The following is a 20,063-nucleotide window of genomic DNA, read 5'->3' as shown; positions in this document are numbered from 1 at the left end:
TTCAGATAGGTTGGAGTTAAGACAGAAGAAGCTCTGGCCAGTGCTGAAGTCTGGCTGCACCTGCGCAGTGTGTTTTAAATTACTAGAGAAGGTATTAGGTTAAGGTTGGACCATGATGGCCAAAAAGGCACATTTGAACCTTACTGAGTAAAGATACCACTGTGTACTTTATACTATACATGAAAAAAAAAAAAACCACATCAAACACTAAGATAACAAGCCAAACAGTTAAAGCTGAGAATTTATAAATAAAATAATTTTAAAATTCAAATAATCCAATAAAAAGCAGAAGGATAAGAAAAGGGAAACAAAACCAGATTAAGTCAGAAACACAAAAGCAGAACGTCCCAATGACATTACATGTAAAATAATCTAAAGACCTCAATTAAAACACAGAGATTGTTAGAGTACATCAGAAAGCAAGTTCCAACTATACGCTGCCAGTAAGAAGTGCTATTGAGGGGTTGGAGAGATGACTCAATGGCTAAGATCACTGGCTGCTCTTCCAGAGGACCCAAGTCCCATTCCCAGCACCCATATGGCAGCTCACAATCATCTGTAACTCCAGTTCTGGGAGACATGTTACCCTCTTCTGACTTCTGTAGGCACCATTCATGCATGTGGAGCACAGACATCTATGCAGCCAAAACACTCAAACAAACAAACAAAAAAAACTAAAAAAGATTTTCAAGAAATGATCTTGTAATAAAAGGATATACAAATCAATCAAAATGAAAATGAAAACCAGATTTTCCTTGATAACTATTAGAGAAAGAAATCTATGGAAAATATACTAATATAAGACAAAGTAGATTGCAGAGCAAGCAACTTTGTAATGAATTAAAATGTTAAATAGTAATAAAGTGATCAATTAGCCGAGAGAATGCTCAATTCTTTGTTGTGACCAAACAATTCCAATATCCATCAGCTAAAATGAGCACTTCAATGGTGGGTTCAGGAGAAAGGGTTCCTATTATTAGTTATTTATTTATTAATTTATAGAGCCTCTCATCGGGAGTGACTGGTAAGGACAGAACACCGGAGGTTTTCTCCCCAGTCAGCTTCACCTTGCTCACCAATGAGAAGAGCTTTACAGGGAATGGCATGCGAAGAGGGGGGAATGGGGCTGCCTTTTACCTCAGCTGTAGCTCCTGGGACATGTGAAACCAGTCCAACCATCTCACTAACACAGGCACTGCCCCCTTGAACAGCGACCCGGCCGACCTAAGAGAGGCCCATGCTTTTCATGTTGATTTGAAGAGCCTATGTTTTCATAAAATGGCCACACCATCCATCCTCACCATGCTGGGGTTCCTGTGTTCTTTCCTGCCTCAGCTTGTATTCCAGAACCTCCTCATGCTACATGCTCGTCTTGCTCCTCATGCTCCTCTTCTGACTTCTGCGGGTACCATCCATGCATGTGGAGCACAGACATATATGTAGGCCAAACACTCAAACAAAAAACAAAAACAACAAAAGCTAAAAAAAAAAAAAAAGAAAGAAAGAAAAAGAAGAAGAAATGATGTTTTAATAAAAGGATATACAAATCAATCAAAACTAACTGGGTATCAGCTTTGCTCTATTACCCATGATTCTCCTTTGACCGTGATGAAGTCTGGGAAGGAAGTAGTGGGGTGTGGAGAAGAGTTTGCCAAGAAGACGCCAAGAGATTCTTCATCCACCTGTAGAATGGTTAGTCCTGATTGTCAGCTTGGTTGCATTTGGAATCACCTAGGAGATTGGTGAGGTGTACTTCTGGGGGAGTCTGAGAGATTTCTACCAAGAAGTTACTGAAAGGGAAAGACCTCCATGATGATGGACTTTAGCACCCCGGGGGTGGGAACCTGACAAAGTAAAAGGAGCGCATGCGCACTGGAGGGTGGGAGTAGGGTGGGTGGTAACCGCACCAGCCTTCCCTTTCACTGCTTCCTGATCCTTGACCATGTTTCTGCCACCACGAACTCTGCCATACCTTCCCGGCCGTAATGGACTGAGATCTTCTAGACTATACGACAAAACAAACTTTCCCTTTGATAAGTTGTTCCTATGGGGTATTTTGTGTCAGATATGAAAAAATGATAAATGCACCCTACCACCAATACTACTTTAAAACTTAGACTGAATCCCAGTATACCACATATCAACTGAGTGACCTTCTGAACCACATAGAGCCCCAGTTCTCCATCCTTAAAAGTGAGTGTGGTAATTTTGGCCTTGCAGAGAATTAGAGATGATCTGTGTGTAACTCTTTTCCTAGGAACCTGAGCTCACTTAGTAATAGATATTATCATTATTAATATTTACTAATTATATGTACCATACAGATGTTTGCATGTACATAACAAACCAGCCAACTAAATAAATACAAAGCCATGCTTGTATTTTTTAAATTAACTTTCTATAGCAGAGAATTAATAAAAAAAAAAAAAGAGTGGAATCAGCATTATTCCCTCAGTGTGCCTGTCATAACTCAGGGCATCTAGATCAGTGTTTCAAGTACTCCTATTGCAAACCTCGTGGGCACAGAGCCAGGTGCAGAGGGCAGTAGATAAATTCTCTGCTGCTCTGCCCCGGCAACCCTGCATGAGAGGAGCCTGCTCCGGGCTTGCTCTTGTGTGATTATGTCTCCACCTTGACAAGGCTCAAAGGGTCTGCATTTTAACCCGGCACTGCCAGTGTGTCTTTTGCATATAACACTAATTCCCCCTCTTCCTGTAAAGACAATCGTTCTCCCTGGCAACATTGTAGAAGGCACAATGCCGGTGCCAGGAACCCCCTGCAGCCTGAAGCAGGGCTGCACCATGATGTATCTGTCACAAGACTCATCCAACCATCTCAAATGTGTTTTTAAAAAGCCAAAGGTCTTTCCCATGTATAACCTGTCGAGTGTTTGAGCTTCATTATAATTTCTCTCTAATGGAGTTTGGAAAAATGAAATGAGAGTTATTAGCCAGATGTATAAGATTGTCTCCTGGGAAAATGGGATTGAAAGGGGGCTGACCTAGAAGACAAACGCTTTGCTTATTCAGGTGGCCCAAGAACAAAACTGAAGTTTAAGAAGACAGAAAATGTTCTTACCCTAAAAGGCAAGGCATGCCTGCAATTCTAGTACATAGGAGACTGAAAGGAGGGTTCCACTCAAGCCTGGCCTACACAGTGAGACCCTGACTCAAAACACTAAAACTCCCTGAGCCTGCAGCAACTTCCATGCTCCTAAGAGAAGCCAGAGGGCCAGCTTCACCATCTTGACCTAAGCAGGCTTTGCATGACCTTCCCTCAGTAGCTTGCTCTGTCCACAGCTATGTCTTACAGCTGAGATCCCACCTAAGATACATTTATGTTACATTAGTAGTCAATATAACAGGAATAATATAACCCCAGAGACAGATATCAGGGTTCAAGCTGAAAATCAAAGGAGCAAAGCAGCCAGCTACTAGTTCTAACCTCTATCTCAAACCAAAATGGGTGGTCCTGTCTCCACAAATCCTCAGTGCAATGTAGACTACACTGCTCTCTACCGGGCCTCAGATTGCAATCCCCTGAGTTCATTGTCTCCTCCTCCTCCTTATATTTCTCTCTCTGCCCAGCCATATCAGTCCTGTCTAGCCAGAGGACAACACACTGACACCAGTCTCCCCAGGAAGGGGAGAGAGTCTGCAAAGCTGGGCGAGAACTGTTCAGCCTATGTAGGGCTTTCTTCCTACATAGCTCATCAGCTTCCAGTGCGATGCAGTCCTCAGATCACAAGGAGCAGAGGATGGGGATCTCGGCGGCACAAAACAATGAGGCACCATTCTTACTCTTGCTAAGGAATTGGGTTAGTTTGTTCGGGATTCACAACCAAGTACCTCTAGAGCTCATTTAGTAGTGGATGGAGTCATTGGTTTTCTGTCACTGATGCGTGGACCATACAAACTGCTTAAATAATAGCAATTCATTTCTGGTTGGCTGGTTGGTTGGTTGGTTTGGTTTGGTTTTTTGAGACAGGGTTTGGAACTCATTTTATAAATCAGGCTGGCTACAAACTCAGAGATCTGCATGCCTCTGACTCCTGAGTGCTGGGATTAAAAGTGTGTGGCGCCACCACCCAGCTAATTTTCTTAGTTCTAGTGGCCAAAAGTCAAAATCCAAATGTGAGTAGGTTAAGTATTGAATGTCTTGAAGACTGGAGTGTGGGAGGTGTGGTTCCCAGAACAGTGCAAGCAGAAGGTTTTAGAAGCTTTAAAAGGTGAGACATAGTAAAAGGTCTTTAGGCCATTGGTAATATGCCCCTGAAAGGGATTGTGGGACCCCAGCCTCTTTTTCTTTTACTTTCTGGCCATGAGATAGGCAAGCTCCCAACATTATCCTTCAGTACACCCTCCCAAGACCCAAACCCATGATCCTGCTGATCTTGGACTGGATTCACCAAACCAGGAACAAAATGAACCTTTCCTATTTATATGTTCATTATCTAAGGTATTTTGTTACAGTAATGGAAAACTAACCACTACAGTCTCACTCTGAGGTCCTGGGGTGAAGATGTCACATGACTTTCAGGCAGCGTTGGAGGAGACTCAATCCAGCCCATAATAGGAACTTCCAGAGTTTTTATGAGTGCTAATTAATGTCATGCCAGAGACAGTCGTCTCTAAGTCAGCTAATCCTTACCCACACTTTATCAGGTAGTATTGTTAACATTTTAGAGAAGGGGAAACTGAGGCATGCTGTGGCTAAGCATGAACCCAGACCTCTTTTGCTTGGGCCTGCACTTTTAACCATGCTAGTCTGCATGTTTCCCTTATTTGCTACCAAGAAATGTGCAAACCATTAAAGAAAAAAAAAAAGACAAAATCCCACCCATCTTGGCTTACTTTAAAACATGGATTTGGGGCAGATGTATACCCACTGGATGGCTCAGCAGGTGAAGGAACTTGTGCCAAGCCTGACCACCTGAGTCTGATTCCCAGGACCTACATGGTGGAAGGAGAGAACTGACTCCTGCAAGTTGTCCTCTGACCTCCAAATGCTTACTCACAAATAAATACCAATGCAATTAAAAACTAAATTTAGATCTGAGAGTTTTATGGAACTTCTTTGCTCCCTGGTACTGGCTGGTCTTAGTCACTGCTCTGCTGGGGTGCCAAAAGAGATCGCCAAAGGTTTAAACTCGGCTTCCAGCATAGAAGGGCATGAAACGACCCTAAGGAAGTAAGGACAGGACTGGATATAAAAGGCATGTTTCTTAAAGGCATGTGCAGAAGGTGCCCAATTGAAATTAAAGCTGGCCCATTATCACCATGTGCTAATAGTATCTCTCCTGCCAGTGGAGCAGATCACCTGTGTTCGCTTTCTACATTTTTCAAATGTTCTATAATGAGCATGTGGACGCAATGACCTCTGAAAACCGCAATGAGAACAATAAATGTCATAAGAGAAAAATTAAAGCACGCCCACTCAGGCAGCCGCTCCAGCTCACTGCTTCCACGGGTTCTGAAGGCTTCCTGCATGTGCACTGGGGAGGGAAAACAAAAGCAGACAGTCTGACGAAATCCATTGCAAACAACATCCTGACTGAGAAAAGCGACAAAGCGGGCACCTCCCTGAAAACAGCCCAACGTGGCCATTCAAATAGTAAAAATGACGCAGGGAGCTGGGAACAAAGTCACAGCTTTTGGTGCAGTTTCCTGAGCCAGGGAAAACAGCAAATCCCAAAGAGGAAGCCTGCGCTGCCCAGCATCCCCAGGGGCCCCTTGGCTGATCCCCATGCCAACACCCCTGAGGGCCCAGAGAGTTCATTCTTCCCACCCCAGGTGCAGGGCCAGCCCTGGCCCAGGTGCCCTGTGGAACTTGGCGGTAGTCAGCCCCCACAGCCCAGTAGCCTGGGAGGCCATGCCAAGTTTTCCTTGCAGGGAGCAAGGTCGCACTTGGATAGGGACCCACTGCCGGCCTGGGTCGTAGCTGGGCATGTGTCCCACCACTGGCCACCTGCTTCCTCCAGGCCTGCACAGCCGGGAGCCTGAGAGGCCTACACAATGGGCTGGACCCAAGTCAGATTGTTAGGAAAGAAAATTACTCTTTGTGGACTGAGAGATGGGGACAGGATGTCTATAGCTGTTTAAAGAAAAGCCTGGTCTGCAACCCAAGCCTTCCCAAGCACTTCCGAAATGTCGCACAGCCTGCCCAGCTCTTTAAATATCCAAACCCAGAATAAATGCGCATGCAGTGCCCCCCACCCCCGCCACCGCCCCTCCCTGCAAGCCGCGTGGGACTCCAGGGCCGGCTGAGTCAGAGTCTCTAAAGGAGAAGGCTGGAGAGGGCCTTGAAGATCAAGAAGCCGGGGCAAAAAGCAGGTGACCAGCAGAGAGCTCCACGCAGGAGCTGGCTGCAGCCTGGTCCTCACTGCAGGCCACTGTCTCGGCCATCTTATCTCTCCCTAGGCTCCGGAGCCACCAGGGGTGGCCTCTGCTGCACAGTTCTTTCCTCAAGAGGCTGCCCCACAGTGGAACAGGATGGCTCTGGGTTGTGAAAAGTGCCTTAAGATCCTGCATCATTTTATTTCTCTTAGAGAGTTTGGGACTTTTACCTTCCTAAGCTATATCCATGGTTTGTTTCTGTTTCAATTTTTAAAACAGAGGGCTGGGGGCTGTCATGAGTGGTACATGCCTGTGAACCATACTAATTTGTGTGTGTGTGTGTGTGTGTGTGTGTGTGTGTGTGTGTGTGTGTGTGTGTGTGTGTGTTCCACAGAGCAAATGTAGAGGTCAGAGGACAACTATCGTGGAATACTGGAATATGACTTTAACTGTGTAAAGGTGTGTTACATTTGTTTGTGCTGCACTTGTTTAACTATGTAAAGATGTGTTGCATTGATTTCACCTTGCCTGCCTAAGGCACCTGATTGGGCTAATAAAAAGCTGAACTGCCAATATCTAGGCATGTGAGGGATAGGCAGGGCTTGCAGGCAGAAAGAATAAGGAGGAGGAAAAATTTAGGCTCTAGAGAGAAGGAGAAGAATGTAGAGAATGAGGGAGAATGAGAGGGGTGTGTCTGGGGCCCAAAGCCAGGCAGCTGCCAGCTAGCCAGACACTGGAGGAAGCAGGTAAGCAAGATATACAGAAAGAAAGATGAAAAGCCCAGAGGTAAAACGTAGGTGAAGAGAAACACCTTATATTATAAGAGCTAGCAAGAAAGAAGCCTAAGCTAAGGTCAAGCATTCATAACTAATAAGAATTTCCTGTGTCATGATTTGGGAGCTGGTTGGTGGCCCCAAAGAGAAAGCCTGATACAGACAACTGTAGGACTCACTTCTCTCCTTCTACCATGTAGGCCCCAGGGATTGACTGTAGATCATCAGGCTTAGTGTTGGCCACCTTCCCCTGCTGAGTTAACTTGGTGGCCTCAGAATAGATTTTTGTCCTAAGGTAGGTGAAATCTTCTGCCGGCCCTCAGGATGTGAAGCACAACTGATCTACTGACAGGACCCAGGTCTTCCTCCACCCACACCCACCTGTCCTAGGCAATGATTGGCAGAGTGCTGAACACAACCAGAGGTAATTAGCAAAATGTGCAGCTAAGGCAACCCAATCAGTTCTTTCATCCATCCATCAAGGTTTGCTGAGCACTTCCTACTAGAGTTTTAATCGTATGTCCCCCAGACACCCATGTCTGGACATTCTGGAAACTGAAAGTGAAGCCTGATGCTGGGTCTTTAGATCCTAAGGGACTATGGGACTCTCTTTGGTGTCCTAGACATAAAGGAAGCTGGTTTGCTCCACTACACTCATCTGAAATGGCACCAGCCAATTATATACAGCCAATTATATACAGAAATGTCCAAAACTATGAGGCAAAATAAAAGCTTTACTTTTTATAAGTTTTTCTTGATTACTTGTCTCATCAGTGTGGCCAAATGCCTGACAGAAGCAAGGAAGGAAGGATTTATTCTGACTAACAGTTTGGGGCCAGTCTTCTATCATGGTGAGGAAGGCAGGGTAGGACAGCCCCACAGTGGTGGGAATGTTTGGCTGGGGCATGTTCACATGTTAGTAGATCAACAAGCAGAGTGCTCTAGCCTGAACCCAGAGAAGCCGATAAAACCTCAAGGTCCACCTCCAGTGGCCTGCTTCTATTGGGGAGGCCACATACCCACTAAGTTCCAACCTCTCAAAACAGCACCACCAGCTGGAGACCAAGTGTTCAGACAGAGGAAGGAGCTTGTAAGGACTGTTCATGTTCAAGCCATGACAAAGTAGGTTTTCTCAGGGAGAGCCGAGTTTCACAGCAGTGGAGAGTTAACTAAAATAGTATGTGCCAGCTAGCAATAATGACAGCAGATGCATGCAGAAAAAAACACTTTATGGCTCTATCTTCCAAGGCTCTTGTGTTCTATGCAAGAAAGCTCAGCAAACAAATAGAAAGAAAATTGCAAATATTTCGGTATCATTTTTCTTCAAAGAATCACCAACAAGATCTAGCCTCTGTAGCCAGGATCTATCATAAGAAACTTGATGGGTGGCATGGCTTCTGGAGAGCTCTGCCATCTCAAGAGGTAGAGCAAGGAGAAGAGACTGCTTCAGATTGAAACTATGTTCAAAGGTGGGGTTACACGGGCTGGGCCCATACAACTGCCGGGAGTGTATTCACATAGACAGTGGAGTAGTGGGCACCTCCTGGAACTGACTGCACAGCTGTCCCACTAGACAGCACAGGTGTGCCTGGTCAGCCAGACCTAACACTGGGAAGAAGTTGTATGGAGTGGTAGCATGAGATTGAGAAAGGAAGGGAGCCCAGCATGCAAAAGGATGGGCCTGCCCTACAAAAGTCCTGGGATGCCACTCTGCACACAGAAGGTGATTGATTGTTAAGGGCTTTTGAGTGGAGACATCACAATGGGTAAAACTTTAGGAAACCGGACCTACCAATAGCAAATAGTGTAAGGTATAATTAAAGGAGAGGGAGAGGCAGAAGGCCATGGAGTTATAGGAATTATGGCTGCAGTGATGATTGAGACCCTGCCAGTGGAGGTAGTGTACATGGAGGAGAGACAGAAGCAAGAGATTTAAGATATCACACGAAGAGGGCTGGATGGTTCAGTGGTTAAGAACACTTCCGATTCAATCATAAGGACAGGAGTTTAGATGCTAGCACTCATGTCTGGCAGTTCACTAATACCTGTAACTCCAAAGAGATATGATGCCCTTTTCTGGCCTCTGCAGACATACACACACAATAAAATAGATAATTTTTTAATCACAAGAATATCAGCTAAGTTTGATTGACATTGGATGACAAGAGTGAGAAACAGCCAAAGGTGCCAGCAAACCTGGATATGGGTGCCTGGGAAAACTGCAGGGATCTTTATATGTTGGGGGCGAAGCTGAGGGCCTCCTGAGCCTGCAGTGGGTATACGGGAAGTATAATTTGGGTTTAGATGGCTTGAAACAATCAGTTTCAGGTAGCTCCTCCACCCTTAGCAAGGCCTTTAGGAGGCAGGGCCTCGTGGAGGCATTCAGATCACTGGGGGTATGCCCTGGAAGGGATTCCTTTACTTTAGAGCTGCATGCCAAACTCCTTGTGTTGGTGGTCAGGGGGTCTAGCATTGAGGGAAAGGTACTGGTGTCTTCCATCTGGCTTTCTTTTTCCTTCTCTCCACCCCAGGAAACATGGGTCTCACATATGAGAGCACACTGGAAAGGAGACTTCCTTGTGGTGCATACCAGCCTCAGTGGGAAGAGTAAGAAAAGGGAACTCCCCCTGGCCCCGTGTTTTCCAGCTGAGCTGTGCCTGTCAGGACAAACAACGCCGAAAATAATCACAGTTGCTTGCCACTCAGAATATTATTATCTGAACAGTTGGTGGATATGAACTGTTTTTAAAACGGGCTATCAAAATAAACCCAGAAAGAACATCTGTGGGGCCGAGGGCTGCAAGTCTGCTGAGGAAGGAAGCCACGAAACTGTCAGCATCCCCCTTGGGTATCTTCCCAGGCAAGGGGACCGCCCCAACCATTATCTGGGCTAGCTAGGGGGTGGGGGATGGCACAGAACTTACGAGAAAGAAAGACCCAGTTTGCAGATTAACTCTGAGAAAGACACAGAAATCCAACTTTGAAAAACAGTGATTTGAAGAACTCCAGTTACCCTCATTCCACCAGAACTTGGGGCCTGGGCCAGTCTGGAGTGACAGTTTATAACCATGGGATGGAATTCCAATTTCTTATGATTATAAAAATGAATCATAGCCTCTCCTTCCTTACCTGTTCAGCCCACTATAGAGGGGTATTGCGGTCTATAACTTCTCCATTTGGCTTATTTTCCTCTTTAAAAAGTTCATGAGTGTGAGAATAACAGGTGTTAAATGTTCGAAAAGTTGGATGAAGATGAGGTGAGCCAAAAGAGCCTCCTGAAAGTGAGACACAGCAGAGCCATGTGGTGGGGTCCATCATGGGGGCCCAAGGAGCCCCCTTACCCCAGGCTATTCTTTCCTTCTTGTAGACCTGAGGCAGGGAACAGCTTTCAAAAGAAACTCTTCGGAGGAGTCTTCCAGAGGCTCTGCTTGTGGTCTCTGTGTGTGGTACAAATGATTTCTATGCAGTGGCTTCCTTAACTCTGTTTCACCTTCCTTATCCCCTAGATAAACTTAGAAACCCTCTCCTTCCTTTCTCTTGATCAATTAGATGTTTTTATTCCCAAAACCAAACAGTGTTTGCTATTAACAAAACTGATCAGAGAATATGGTCTAATTGTGAAGCCAATGGGATTTCCACCTGCATCCCACTTCATCACCCTGCATTTCAAACCTGCCCGCTCATTCTTAAATCATGAGGTACCATCAATTTGTACACAAGAACCCTATACATCAGGGTAGCCAAGAAGCAAGTCTCAATGAATAAATAATGCTATTTTTAAAAACAAATAAGAAATGAGCTTGCTTCCCCCATTTTCCCCTCTCTGGCTGAATTAAAGGTTCTCTCATTTCTCCTACTAGACTGTTGTTTGTTCTTTGAGAATTGCATACAATATGTTTTGATTATATCCATCTCCTCCTCTCAACCCCTACCAGACCATCTTCTACCTCCTATGACTGGAACAATGATCCTACTGGTCCAGCCGCTGGTCCCTGGGTCTGTAAGCCCTGGGGCAGGCCTGGTACTGCTATCTCATAAACTCAGCTTCCTGAGCTGAGCTCATCCTATCTTCCTGCAGTTCCTGTGTTCAGCACCTGGGTTAGTGCTGAATCCCCAAACCTTCTCCTCTTTCTCTGCCCACCTGAAGCCATCACGCACACGCACACACACGCACACACGCACACACGCACACACACACACGCACACACACACACACACACACACACACACACACGTACATGTATAGCACGTGCACACGCATGCGTGTGTGGCTGCTCAGACTCCCCATCTCCTTCTCTTCACTCAGTCTGAGATCCACATAGTTGCCTCTTGACTGATCCTCTCCCCTCTTCCCTAAACAGAATGCAGGATGCAATCTTGAAAGTACATGTCTAATGCTAGGCACCATGACAGAGACCTGTTACCCCAGCACTCTGGAGACAGAGGCAGGAAGATCACAGTAGAGACTCCATCCCAAAATAAACGAAAACACATAATATTTCTTCCTAGTAACTCTTAGGTACCTCAACGCTTAAAGACATTATTTTGGGGGCTTTCTTTGGCTAACCACACTTTCCTTAGTCTGGTTCCAACATAATGTTATATTTCTTGAGACAGGGCCTTGCTACATAAGCCTTTCTGGAATGGCTTCCTGCCCCAGCCTCTTGGGTGTTGGAATATAGGTATGTGTCATCACCCTCTTGTCCATCTTACTTTTAAAGCTTTTGTCGTAGGCTCCTCCCAGGTCACACCCACACGCATAAACACAGGTGCACACACATGCACGCAGCACTCTAAGCACACTTGCCTCTTTCTTTGTGCCTGAAGCTGTCTACATGGCACTAGGACCTGCACTTGAGTGTGCCACACTGGCACCGGCTGCCAGTGTCATCCCACCCACACACCTGCAAGCTTCCTCCTAGAATCCCTCTGCTGGGAATGTGTACCTTCCTTTTCAGCCTTCAAGCCTTCCTTTCTCTTCATGACCTGATACAACACCACCTGAAGCCTGCTTCCCTGGCTGAGTGTGTATCCAGGTGTGTCCCTTACACCTCCATCCATGGAGGTGGCAGTTTCTACAGCCTGGAACTGCTATGCAGCCCAAGCTGTTACTGGCTCAGTGTGCTGGTGAGCGACTGACTGAGGGTTCTAATCACTCCAAGGCTAACTGTCCCTCGTAAGGAAAGCAAGGCCCCAAGAGCCACCATGCTATGCAAGGCCAGGAAAGCAACAATCTAGGTGTCCCTTAGCCCAGTCAGGTGGTGTCCCCCAGGAAAACTGTGCCTGCTCTCAACTCACAACTCAAGAAAATGTGGCTTCTCTTCCAATCTTCCTCCCACTCAATCTGAGAGAAAGAGAAAGAGCCAGGCTCCCCTAGGCCTGCCCTTACCCCACCCTCCAATGCCACACTAATTCCTCCCCCTGTCTGCCTTTCCTTGAGATGGGGGCAGGCAGGGAGCTCATTCCCAGTAGGTAACTAGAGTTCTCTTTGTCTCTCACAAAACTAGGGGGGTGGGAATCAGAGTATAGGGCATCCTCACTTCCGGGGTATGTGGGGGGGAGGGGTGCATCTACCCTCCTACCTCTTGGTAGGAACATTTGCAGGTCAGAGATTTCTGCAAAACTGCAACACAGAACTACAGAAGCAGTTTTATTTCTTAGAAGATTCCAGCCTGGCTTAGAAAGTTCTTTTCCCCCTTCCTCCCGTTTAAAGAGCCAAGTATTTGGGAAATGACGTCACAAAGCCAGGCACTCAACACCGAGTGAGAGCCATCTGTACAGATAAAACAGGAGCTTTTGTGACACAGCCCCGAGCTGTGTCGCTCATTCAGTCTCAGAGAGACACTGTATTCCGGGGTTTCTCTCTCTCTCTCTTTTTTTTTTCTTTAACACAGAAGAAGCCTCAGTCAGCATAGGAAACAGGAAGGAACCCGTTGTTTTAAATAGCGGACGGGAGAGAATTGACCCATTATGGTCTGTTCATTCAGAGAGTGGCAGTCAGAAGGCTGCCTGGAAGGCCCCCACATTCCCCAGATGCAGGTCAAGGGGCATGGCCAGGGTTTTCTGAGCCTGGAAGAATCCAGCTTGGGCCCTTTCAAAGGGGAAGGGTGAAGCCCTAGTTTATCTTTCTAGACTTTACAACAGTGCTGTCTTTTTCAAAAGATAAAAATAAAAGCTGCAGACACTTAGAATACCTGGAAGTCAGACAGCATCCTGTTTCCGCCCCTGCCCTGACTTACTCCATAGTGCAAGTGCTGCCTCCAGCCTCCTTGTTTGTCTTGGCAATAGCCTGTTTTCACTTTTCTGGGGTCTAGAACATTTGGCCCAGGGGTGTGTCTGCGGAGACAGAGGGTTCCACACAAAGGCAATTGCATCCAGGAAGAGGGAGAGAGGCCAGCTCACCCCATCCCCACCCCCACCCACAGCAGTGGGTCCCTTGAGCCCAAGGGTTAATCTGTCAAATCCATCATTGTGACAGCCGAGCTCACAAATTGGTCCTGCCTGAAGCTATCCTGACCCTGCCATTTACTTTTTTTGAAGGTGTTTTGTATGGCATCTAATGTTCAGATTGGAGCCCAGATGCCATGATAGAAACCATGATAGAGACTGAGGACAGGCCCAGGTGTACTGCAGCTCACCTCACCCTCTGTGCCCCTGTCATCTTTGTTAACACTGACCCAGAGCCACCAACAGATGAACCTGAGGAGCTCAGAACTGTGCCATCAAGGCCCACAGCCTCACACTTAGGTGCCAACCTCCCCATGCTGCCATTGCTTTTTACACAACAGAGAGCCCCCAGGGATCAGCCTGGGTGTTACACCCCTTACCAGGGGTGTCCTCCATGGCTCTTACAGTCATTTGGTCTCTTACTTTAAGGTATCTGTGAGGATGGCTCCTGTCACCAAGAGGAGAAGCAAACCACCCTCTAAAGTGCCTGTAAGTGCTGGTAGGACCCTGGGACTCATGTCAGCTGAGTATACAGTATGTTCAGGTGGAATACTGCCCTGCGATGCTTCTTCCCAGGCTTCAGTAGGTGCAGATGAGTCTGGAGATACAGATGGGAGAAGCCCCCTCCTGCCAGCTCCATCTCCTCCAAGCCATTTTGTTGCCTACAGGTATCAGTATGGGCTGAAGTGTTAGAGTAACTCTACAATCTGTTGTCTGAATCTTTGGGTCACTATTGAGAGAGTGAAGGGCTATTAATAACCATGCCAGAACATCTGAGCCGTGAGCTGAGAATTGGTGCATCTCCAGCGCTCGGCAGTATTCCGGTTCATTTGGTTTATTTATAATATTTTCCTGAAGGTCCTACATCCAACAAGGTAGACATGGGAAAGAACAGGGGCCATCAGGCAAGCCTGCCTCTGAAGGCCACCACGGTGATCCAGAAGGCCATGGTACAGGTAGGACTGACTCACTTAAGAAAAGGCTTGATTATAATAGTTTGATTACAAATGAGAGAACCCAGGTCCCTACTGTTATCTGAAGTGATTCTCCTGGCAAAGAAGCTAAGTCCTGCAGCTTCAGCCTCAAGCCCCTGACATGCAAAGTTGCAGGTCTTCAGTACCTGCTTATTATTCCTTCTAGTCTCAAAGTGCCTGCACATGCCAGCCGCGTGCATGTCATAACCCCAGGACTTGTGAAGATCTTGAGTTCAAGCCTAGGCTGGGCCACATAGTGAGACCCTGTTTCAAACAAAGGGTCCAGGTATCAGGTACCCATCTTCATGCCTTCTCACCATCCAAGACAGCTGCCTGCCCTACCCTAATCAAGGCCAAGAGGGTCAGAAGCCACTCCCTCCCAGACCCCCACCCTTGAACCCAGCCAGCCCACACATCTCTGTAAACATAATTTCCTCTATTCTCAGAGCCAAAATTACCTGAAGTGAGCTATTTCAATGTTTTCCTTCAGAACCCAAAGGAAAAATATCATTGTTTAAGAATAAAATTTCTTAATTTTCAAAGAAAAACTTTAAGTGTAAACATTATATATCAGTTAAGAATTAAGGATTTTTTATTCTAGCATATAAGTCTACCAAGGAACATACTAAGAAGAACACAGTGGTGTCGACCTTGGCACTCAGGAAGTAGAGGCAGAAGGATCATGACTTTGAGACCAAACTGGATTACAAGACAAGACTTCTGTCTCAAAAAGAAAGTGCAAACTGGTACAGTCACTTTGGAAATCAGTAAAGTTCCCTCAGGAAGCTGGGAACACATCTATCACATGATCTGACTATATCACTCTTGGGCATATACCCAAAGGACTCTACATATTACTACAGAGACACTTGCTCATCTGTGGTCATTATTGCTCTATTCATAATAGCCAGAAACTGGAAACAACCTAGATATCTATCAACTGATGAATGGATAATAAAAATATGGTATATTTATACAATGCAATATTATCCAACTGTTTAAGAAAATGAAATTTGCAGGTAAACGGATGGAGGTAGAAACCATCATCCTGAGTGAGGTAGCCCAGACCCAGAAAGACAGATGTGTGTCATATGTTTTCTTTCATAGGTAATGTTAGCTTTTAAACTTCAGATATGCCGGGCATTGGCGGTGCACGCCTTTAGTCCCAGCACTTGGGAGGCAGAGGCAGGCGGATATCTGTGAATTCGAGGCCAGCCTGATCTCCAGAGCGAGTGCTAGGATAGGTTCCAAAGCTACACAGAGAAACCCTGTCTTGAAAAACCAAAAAAAATAAATAAATAAACTTCAGATATGTGTGTTCCAATCAAAATACCTATGGATATTATATAGCTGTTAAGGGACTGGGGGGAGGAAGGTATCTGTTTAGGGAGGGGCAAGAGATATAGTTTTATAAAGCAATAAAGGGGAAATTAGAACAGAATTGAAGGGGGAGAGGAATGGGGACAGGATAGAAGAGAGACTATGGAGAGGAATGACTAACTCGAAAGGCCTTTTGAAAAACCATATGGAAATCTACTACTATAGAAGCTTCCTAAAATATATACATATATGAAAGAATTTAAATGGAGTTACCTAATGGACTTATTATACCCCAACTAGACATCATATGCTACCAAACAGAACCCCCAGTATGAAAAAGGGATTACATCTTTTTGGGTCATTGTCCAAAGGATTCTCACAGACCCACCCCCCCAAACACTAAGGGCTATTGCTATGCCCTTAGTGTTTACTCTCCACCACCTGATGGTAAGACGCTATTGCTGAAGACATCATCTACTTATACCACATGGAAAAATCTAGCTGGTGCCCAACTAGGAGCTTTGCCCCTATGGACCAGTGTCCAAAGCGTTAGAAGATCCTGTACATGCTACTAAAGGAGAAAAGCAACCACCCAGCTACAAACCCTGTATGTTTCAATAACAACCTGCCTATAAGATATACTCATTGGTTCAATAGAGCACAAATGTTATGGGAGTAACCAACCACTTTTTTTTAAGACCAGCTCCATGAGATGAAGCCCGTAATTGACACTGTTAATGAGGCCAAGAACCTGAGACTAGATAGATCATGGGAAAACATAGTAGGGACTCTGAAGGACATATTATTATATCCATAGAGCTGAGCTTGTTCAACCCTTATCAGAGAAGCATGTTCTTGCAGTAGATGGGAATTGGCAGACACCCACACATGGACAAGTTGCAGAGAGTTATAGAAGCAATGGGGGCCAAGGCATCACAATGCTATCTTTTTTAGGAGTGGAGAGGTTGCATATGCCCATGTGCATGGATGTATGTGGAGGCCAGAGGTTGGCATGAGTGTCTTCTGCTATCACTCACCACCTTATTCTTTGATACAGGGTCTCTCATTGAACCTTAAGCTCATCAATTCAGGTAGACTAGGTGGACAAAGAGTTCCAGGTATCTCTCCTATCTCTGCCTCCCAGTGCCCAGTTAAGATGCATGCTGCCACCCCAGCTTCTTAGATAGGTGCTGGCAATCAGAACTCAGGTCCTCATGCTTGTACAGTGAGCACTTCACTGGCTGAACCATGTCCCCACACTGCTCTCCTTTTTAAAAATCTGAAGCAAAAGAAAAGCTTGTTGGGTTGAGAATGCAGCTCAGTGGTAGAGTGCTTGTCTAGCATATGTGAGCCCTGAGTTCCATACACACACACACACACACACACACACACACCACAAATAAATGTAATTAAATTTTAAACTAATATATTGTGGTGAGACAAGAGCACATAGCATGGACAGCAATTAATAACAATTATTACTGCTCATAACGTGGGATCATTATTAGAAAGTACCCTGAACAACTGCTAAAAGAAATAATACAAAGCATAGCTAAAGTCGGAACAGGAAATCAAATCAAATATGGACATGTGGAACTCACCCTCCTTGTGTCGCAAGCTCAAGCAGGAGGCATGTAACCAGCAGTACTGCACAACAGTTATGTGGAATGTTAATGGGCGAGTGCCTTGATTAAGTTTCAGAGATTGCTGGACTGGATATGAAGAGGAGTCACACACTGTTAGTGTGAAGACATAGACAGGCTGAAAGTATCTGAGGCATAGAGTGGACTTTAAGACAAAGAATGTGACTAGTTTTTCATAATAAAAGTGCTGTGACGCCAGCATTTGGGAATGTGAGGCAGGGGGAGTGTTGTCTGAGGCCATCCTGAGCTACATAGTAAGCTCCAGGTCAACCTAGGTTACAGAGTGAGACCCTGTTTCAAGAAACAAAAGCAGACCAGTGGTGGTGGTACAGTTCTCAGGAGGCAGAGGCAGGTGCATCTCTGGGAGTTCGAGGACAGCCCGGTCTACAGAGTGAGTTCCAAGGACATCCAGGGCTGTTATACAGAGAAACCTTGTCTCAAAAAAGAAAAGAGGGAGGGAGGGAGGGAGGAGGAAGGGAGGAAGGAGAAGAGAGGGAGGGAGGGAAAAGATGGAGAGAAAGAGAAACAGAAGCAAAGAGCAACAAAAAGACAAAAGGATGTGTGCCTGCAACTCACACTAGGTCTTCAAAATACTTTGAAAAGTTACAAGCAATGAAGGGAGGAATAGCTGAACCCACAGGTATAGACGGGTTTAGAACACCCTGCTTTCAATGACTGATAGGAAAAATATTAACAAAGACAGAGAGAATTTGCGCAGGATCAACTCAGTTTAACTACTGCCCAGTCACAGAAAAATCTATGGCTAGAAACAGACCTGAGTGCCTGCTAGCTCACATGCCAGGCAGTGATGGGAGCTCTGTTAGTATCAAAGGACAGAAAGGATAAAAAATCAATCAAATGTTAGTTAACAAAGAAAAATCTCCAACTAGAATTTTGATCAGAAGGGTTTCTGTCTATGTTCTCTGCTCTCTGTGTGATAAAAATAAAAAAATCAATATTTTGCACAAAACAATGGTTTTTCAGATCCTAAGCACTTGGATATTGAAAAATAATCTCCTAGTCAACCCTAGTGGCACATACCTATAACTCCAGAACTTGGGAGGTGGAGGACAAGGGTTAGAATTGAAGGCCAGCATCAGTTACAAAATGAGTTGGAGACCAAACTAGCCTATGTTAGATCCTGTCTCAAAAAGCAAAACAAACAAACAAAAAAAAAACCCTTCCAAATCCCTATAGTTAAAGAAGAAAGTCGGCATGTGTGGTGTTTCTTTTTAAAGGAGAGCATTATTAGAGAGAGGTGGGAGGGAGAACGCCATACCCTCAAATGTTATTATTATTTAACACAAAAAGGCACTCAGGAGACTGAACATGAAGACCTCAATGTCACTCAGGCTTCAAGGAGAGGTGTTGCCCCACACCCCAATAAAGAAAGGAGAGAGGGAGAGGGAAGGAGGAAGAATGAATTGAACAAAACACTTAAAATTGGTTATGGGGCTAGAGAGCTAGCTCCGTGGTTAAGAGCACTTGCTGCTTTTTCAGAGGACTCGGGTTTGGTTCCCAGCACCCATATCAGACAGCTCAAAATGCTTGCAATTCCAGATCCAAGGGATCTGATGCTCTCTGTGTCCTTGGGCTCTATCTTACTTAGGGATTCTATCGCTGTGATAAAACAGCATTACCAAAAGCAACCTGGGGAAGAAAGGGTTTATTTTACTTTACATGTCCTGCGCAGTCAATCATGAAGGGAAGTCAGGGCAGGAACTAAGGCAGAGGCCACAGAGGACTTCTGCTGGTTTGCTCCTTGTGGCTTGTTCTGTTTGCTTTTTCACATTACCCAGGCCCAACAGCCAAGGTGTGGCACCACCCAACATGGGATGGGACCTCCTGCATCAATCACTAATCAAGAAAATGCCCTTCAGTCTTGCCTATAGTAAATCTGATGGAGGGTTTTTCTCAGTTGGGGTTACTATTCCCAGCTTGTATCAAGTTGACAAAAACCAACCAGGACAGGCACCTGAATGTGTGCACGCATACGAACGCTCGTACGTACACACACACAAACACACACACACACACACACACACACACACACACACACACACACACACACACACACACAAACCCTTTAAAATAACCAGTCATGGCACATACTTCTAATCCCAGAACTCAGTAATAACAGGCAGGCAGTGTTTGAGGCCAGCCTGCTCTATATAGTGAGTTCCAGGCCAGCTGGGGCTACATATTGAGAACCTGTCTCAACAAACAGACAAATCCTTGGTTGTAGGACAAGAAACAGAATTATAACCATTTGGATATACAGCAAAGAAAACAAAAAAAGGAATGAGAAATGAGGAAATGGTAAACATCAGGGGCAAAGGGATAAGAGTAATTTAAGTCGTGTGTAATTTTATGGTGCTATATTAGGAATTCTCTATGAAGAAGACTTTTCCCAGTCAACAAAACAAGACATGGGACTCTGGAAAACAACAGACTTAAGAAAGATATGCATGCGTCACCTTCCAAACACCTACCCATTGTCAAGAACTGATTGGAGCTTTCCTGGAAATTGTCAAAAAGGGATAATCTATGCTACATAAACTTTTTCAGACA

General features: G+C 45.4%; 1 long non-coding RNA gene across 1 annotated transcript in view; it reads right to left on the bottom strand.

The window, feature by feature from the left end:
* LOC118238464 overlaps positions 1-20,063 on the bottom strand; it is a 50,922-nt gene that overhangs the window by 14,766 nt on the left and 16,093 nt on the right. Inside the window, exon 2 of the long non-coding RNA XR_004768892.1 lies at positions 1,302-1,479. This is a non-coding gene — a long non-coding RNA (uncharacterized LOC118238464). The remainder of the gene's footprint in view (positions 1-1,301; positions 1,480-20,063) is intronic.

Source organism: Cricetulus griseus, chromosome 3 (assembly GCF_003668045.3).
Source record: "Cricetulus griseus strain 17A/GY chromosome 3, alternate assembly CriGri-PICRH-1.0, whole genome shotgun sequence".
Classification (NCBI taxonomy): Eukaryota; Metazoa; Chordata; class Mammalia; order Rodentia; family Cricetidae; genus Cricetulus; species Cricetulus griseus.
This window is presented reverse-complemented; position numbering and strand designations above follow the sequence as displayed.